General features: G+C 45.8%; 1 long non-coding RNA gene across 1 annotated transcript; it reads right to left on the bottom strand.

The window, feature by feature from the left end:
• Positions 1-3,058: 3,058 nt before the first annotated feature.
• Positions 3,059-4,287, bottom strand: LOC309334127. Its single transcript, XR_014152902.1, has 2 exons — positions 3,933-4,287; positions 3,059-3,212 (listed from the first exon to the last, which is right to left on the bottom strand). It is a non-coding gene; the product is annotated as an uncharacterized lncRNA (long non-coding RNA).
• Between the last annotated feature and the right edge of the window lie 1,828 nt (positions 4,288-6,115).

The raw sequence follows: 6,115 nt of genomic DNA, 5'->3' as shown, positions 1-6,115 counted from the left end.
AGACGAACGTCTAATGGCAAGTAAGTGCATGCACTTTCAACTGTCAACTGTCAACGGTCAGTTCATGCTTGATTTATTATTATGTTGTCCAGTCAGTTTGGTTCTTGTGTTCCTATGAGTGAGCTGTTGTCACTGACAAATGTTGAATAAACTTAGTTGAGGAACTTATACTGCCTTGGGCTTCTGACTTTTTCCGAACTTTTAACATTGGCGACGAAGGTGGGATAGATGAGCTCCTGCCGGCTGCCAGAGGCCCAAGACTGCACCACAACACCACTGCCTGCAGCCTCGCAGTAAGCGCGACCTCACCGCCACGCTGGACTCAGCAAATAGTCCTGGAAACGAGACCGCGCCTGCCACATCTTCGCAACCACCCACAATCACACAAGCGACTGCTCCAAGTCCGAGGATGGCTACCAGTCATAGTCGGCAGCCACTGGACTTTGATATGAGCCGTCCTGCAGAATGGCCGCAGTGGCTCCACCGAATAAGGAGCTATGTCCAACTGAAAGGCTTCACTAGGGAGGCAGACAAGGTGGATGTGTTACTGACGGTGCTGGGAAGTTCTGCCATCACTCTACTGGAAGGTCTGATGGCACCCAGGGACATAGAGGTATGCACTTTCAATGAGCTGACACAGGCTATGACAAGACACCTTGCGCCTCAGCCAACTAAGAACCACCACCACTACGACTTTGCACACAGAGAGCAACAAGCGCAAGAGTCAGCAAGTGAATACATCAGAGCACTCCGGGTGATTGTGATGTATTGCCAATTCACTGACATCGAGGAACGACTTCTTGAAAGGTTAATCAGTGGCCTGAGAGACAGCCGTCTCCGCCACAAGCTGCTGGCAAAAGATGACATCACAATGATGGAAGCAATAAATATGACCATGGCCTTTGAGAAGGATAATGGCCACGAGGCGGCCCACAGCCCACATACCAAAAAGAGAATTCACCGCATCCAGTGACATCGGTCGATTCCCACAATGAGGATGTCCACGGAGCTTCGGACCGATCCTACCAATACCAGCACTCCCAAGCTACGAGCACATCGTCGAACCAGCGGTCATCTGACTCACCTTGAGGGACCTGTGCCAGCTGCAGAGAAAACCACGAGCGCCAGACATGCAGGTTTCAGGACACCACATGTCGCTACTGTGGGAAGACTGGGCACATTGGTCAAATCTTCCACTCCAAGATCTCCAGAGCATGACCCAAGCAACATGTCTACGAGGCCTACATAGAAGAGGAGTTACAGTCCACCACTCCAGCCAGGGTACTTCAACTTCCATCCCCAGGGTCCAATAAGCTCAGGGTACAAGATAGAGGGAACCCCGTGCACTATGCTCAGGGTATAAGATAGAGGGAACCCCGTACTCCATAATATCTGCTAAGACTCTGAAAGAGTTTTGCCCTAATGGCGGTCCTCAACTCCGCCCAGCCCCTGTAGTGCTGTGGGACTTCCAGAGAAAAAGAATCCAGCTAAAGGGCACGGGCACCTTCAAGGTCCAGTTTAAGAAGTACACCAAGAATTTGAACCTCATTATAACCAAAGGCCATTCACTAGCCTTCTAGGTCTAGCATGGTTCAGGTCGTTAGGCTTAGATATTTCAGGGCTTAATCAGATTTCCCCAAGGGCAGATTTCGAATAGATCCGACCGGGCTCTTGAGCAATGACCATCCACTGTGGTGTGGGGGGCTCCAAGAGGGTTCTCCCTAGGGCACACTGTGCACGTCTGAAACTATGGGACTGGACAGGGTTGGGTCTCTAGTATCATTGCTCGCTGTACAGGTCCGGTTTCCTACGAGGTAGGGTTGGAGGGGGGACTGGTTTGGAAGAGACATCTCGACCAGATCAGAGCCAGGGCACCTCCAAACATGGAACTTCAAGTGGAACCAGAGGACAGAGAAATGGGTACTTTGGGAGATTCTGTGTCCAGGCCAGGGTGGGAACAAGACGGGTTGCCGATGACTGAGTTACCCCAGCAGGGCAACTTCCGGCTGGAATCCTCAGTGGCTCCATCAGCAGTGACCCCTTCAGAGCCGGCCTCGGTGACTGCCCCACTCAGACCACGGGTACCGGAGGAACCTCCTGGGTCACCCACTCAGGCACAGGAACCACAACGGTCCCAGTGGGAGCAGAAAAAGCTGGCACACCTTGATGACTATGTTTGTTCCTTTTGTTAGGAAGTTGAGGGGAGGAGTGTTATGTATTGGGTTTAACACATTTTATGTTACAAGGCGCGTTCTAACCAATCGTATAAGCGTTGGTAGACGAACTTTCTAATGGCAAGTAAGTGCATGCACTTTCAACTGTCAACTGTCAACGGTCAGTTCATGCTCGGTTTATTATTGTGTTGTCCAGTCAGTTTGGTTCTTGTGTTCCTATGAGTGAGCTGTTGTCATTGGCAAATGTTGAATAAACTTAGTTGATGAACTTATATTGCCTTGGCCTTCTGACTTTTTCTGAACATTTAACAATCTATAAACCCCAAGACTTCAAAACCTCAAGGACTGCTTCTCCTCACATTAATTGGCGCAGACCATGCAATCATAATCTGAGACCCTTCTCCGTGTGTCCCCTCCATAGGAGGTTTGGAGGGTGGCAACATGAGAACAGGCCTTTTCAGTAGCCACTCCTGGAATGCTCTCCCCAGGGAGGCTCACCTATAGCCAGAGCTGAGAGTGTGTGTGAACTGGGCAAGAAGCAGAAAGCAGGCAGAAGCCTGAGAGTGAGAGCCATCCTTGATTTCTGCTTGAATCCAAGGCTGCATGTGTTGGAGAAGCAAGACCTTCTGTGGTGTTAATGCTGTGAGCCCCTCCATCATAGGCTCAGGTTGTATATAGGCTCCTGGAATCTCACACTGCTCAGAGACTGGAATATATGTGTTTTTTGTTGTAGTAGTATGGGGACAATTTTAGGGAGAAGGGAGGGGCAGCGCCAACTACCAACACCACCATGTGTAAGCTCCCCTTCAAACAAGCCCTCCACTGTGAAATTGGGTTGAAATAAGTGGCTCACAGCGGTAAATTATGGTAATCAATGCAGAGTCTTCTTCATCAACAGAATGAAACTTTACTGGAGAAAATAAACTTACTCAGAAACAGCATAGTCAAAGAGCATACACAGAGTGCTCATAATAGCTAGCTGACTCTTCACAGAGGCACAGATATGAGTTACTGATTAACTGGAGTCCTGCAGCCGCTCTGTCTGCAAACAACACAACATACTGGCTAAGACACAGACAGACAGACAGACAGACAGACAGACACACACACACACACACTCTACACTGAAGCCCACAGAGATGGCTGGTTACATTTATAGGGAACCCAAGATGAGTCACGAGTCACAGTGGCACAGCATTTTACTGCGAACAGTTAGGCTTGAAAGATTTGTGTAGGCCTCATAGGCTGCACTGCCTAGGCCTTTCCTGCTTCTGCTCTCAAGAACCTTTGTCTCATGACAATAAGCCTTCCATTAGGCACAATAAATAAAATACTTCTTTCAATATTAATTAAAATGGAGGAGTGTTGCTTCCAAGGGGGGTGGGTTGTATTTGGGGAGGAAGGATTGCCCTTTTACTCCCCAGCCTAGGACCCCACACACTTTAAAATGTCCTCCCACACTGCAGTTAGGTTTGAAATTAAGCATTCCATTGTAGCTGCTTAGGGAGCAATCCAAGCCCAAGATACGCCAGAATGAGTAGATTTGGAATAGGCAGATCTGCAGCTGAATATATCTGCTCAGCAGGGAATACACTGGCTGAAGACCTTCATTCCAGTTCAGCCAGACGTGGACTGGCATTCATCCTGTCTCAGCCAGGGCTCAGGTGGCTGAGCCAAAGCCACCTAAGTAAAGGCCAGAATAAGTCTCAAGCAGCGTTCAGGAGAAGTGGCAGGGACAGGATGGGGCAAGGGGGAGACTTATCCCTATTCCAAATTCTGTTCAGTTCAGTTGTGTGACTTGGCAACACAACAGAAGTGATGCTGCCAAAAAGTGTAGTGTCCTGTTTTCCCTCTGCCAAGCATGGGTTGCCTCAGCCGGCTGTAGCCCTGTTGCTGAATGGAGTTTGGAATAGTCTAAATTACAAGAGCATAATTTACCCTGGCTTTGTAGAGTTTGGATTGCTTATTAAAGTGCAACACCTTTTTTCAACTGTGTGTGCATGTGTGGGAGAGTCCAGTTGCTGTGCATGTGTGCATGTGAGTGTGTGTTGTTGCTGTTCATGGACAAAAATGATAACCCTTACCCTAAGAAGGACCATCAGCAGTGAGCCCTGCAATGTATTCTGGCATCAAATATAAAAAAGGGAGATGTGATCATCAACCTTTTCATTGTAAAAAGAGTGGGAGAAAGTGTGCCTAAAGATATTTACCAACCATCAAACACATTATTTACTGAGAGAAACATAAAAGAGGAGAGTAAAAATCTATATGGATTTATTTTTTATACGTGATCATCAGCAGATTATAGAAGATTTGAAAATATGGACTTTTAACAGTAATTATTTAAGATCTCCTCCTGGTTTTCTTCTTTTTTTAAAAAAAACAACCTGGTAAAAAGTCAAATGTTAATTAAAAGCTGAATCAATAAAAGGAGAATTTAAAAGTAAGTTAGGTTCACTCAGTACAGCTGTCCTCACAATGAATTGCTTGAAGATACACTCAGCCGTCTCACATTAGAATCATCAAGGACAGTTTAAAACAGATTTACACAGTAGGAGGTATTAACATTTCGGTAAAACCTTAATGGGGAACTTTCACACCAAGTGAAAATTGAAAAGGGAAACATTTAAACAAAATGCAGATTAATTAACCAGCAATTTTCGGCATTCATCTGGCTATTAATGGATATAACTGTGCTGTACATCCCATCCTTAAAAGCTTCCTGACCTATTCGCTGTCCATTATGCTGTGATGTGCTAAGAAAAAAAGTGCATTTGCTATAATGCACATATGGCCTGTTATTGTAGAGATCACTGTCCTCCCACAACACAGTTGCCTTCCTGGCTTCTGTTCCCTACCTGGAAATGGCATGTGTTTCAGCTTGTTAAGACATTTCCTTTAATGTTGATATTATACCGTCTTTTTGCCACTTATGTCTACTAACATAATATACAGACAGGCCTGATGTAGATGTGAATAGTTTGTGACAGGGGTTCCCAAGCAGTGGTTCCCAAGCAGTGCAGACCACTCTGTGATTTTTTTTCCAGGTGGTCTGTGGCATGTCTGTGAAAAATGATGACAGATGCAGCCACAGCACCTTCATTCTTAGAACTGCCCACTTGGCAGGTGAGCAGGACAGACTGACGGGAAGATGAGGCACTTGAAAAGAGTGATGAGCAGGGAAGTTAATAGGGGGCTAGAATTAAGAAGTTGAATCTTGATTCAATTAAAAAGCATACTGCATCTAGCACAGTACGTTGCAACAGGCAGAAAAATAATTAAGTGGTGCACCAAGACCCTCAAGAATTTTAAATTGGTCCATGGAGAAAAAGTTTTGGTTCATGCAGTATAGCATTTAACACATTTTAAGCTCCATCTATGGAGTGAAATTAACAGATTGTATCCACAACTGTGAGACTGTTAATATAGATTGGTGAGGAACTTGCAGCCCTCTAAATAACGTTGGGTTCCAACTCCCATCAGCCCCAGTAAGCATTGGCAAAGGTCAGCCCCAATGGAAGATGCAGCCCCAAAGTATCTGGAGGGCCACAGATTCCCCACCACTATACTGTATTGAGGCTTACAATCATATGCAGTTTCCTGGGAAGAAGTCCCATGAAGAACAACTTCTATACACATATGCATAGGATTGTGTTCCTCATTGCCCAAGTTCATCCAGTGATGAAATTCCATGGGAATTTGAATGCAAATATCCCCTTCATTAACCGTGTTTGAGAACATCTATATGCTGTCCTGCACCAAGTAATCCAAATTAAACAAATTACAGGGAAACACTTTTCCTGTTTTTGTGGTACTATTTGGCATGAACTTCACATATAGACTGAAATCTGCCCCCACCCCTACCATTTAGTTAAATATGATGTCATTTGCAGATATGCCGATCGGTTTATACAACACATCTAAGTCTGAAATATGTGCTA

Source organism: Podarcis erhardii, assembly GCF_964252035.2.
Source record: "Podarcis erhardii genome assembly, chromosome: Z".
Taxonomy (NCBI): domain Eukaryota; kingdom Metazoa; phylum Chordata; class Lepidosauria; order Squamata; family Lacertidae; genus Podarcis; species Podarcis erhardii.
This window is presented reverse-complemented; position numbering and strand designations above follow the sequence as displayed.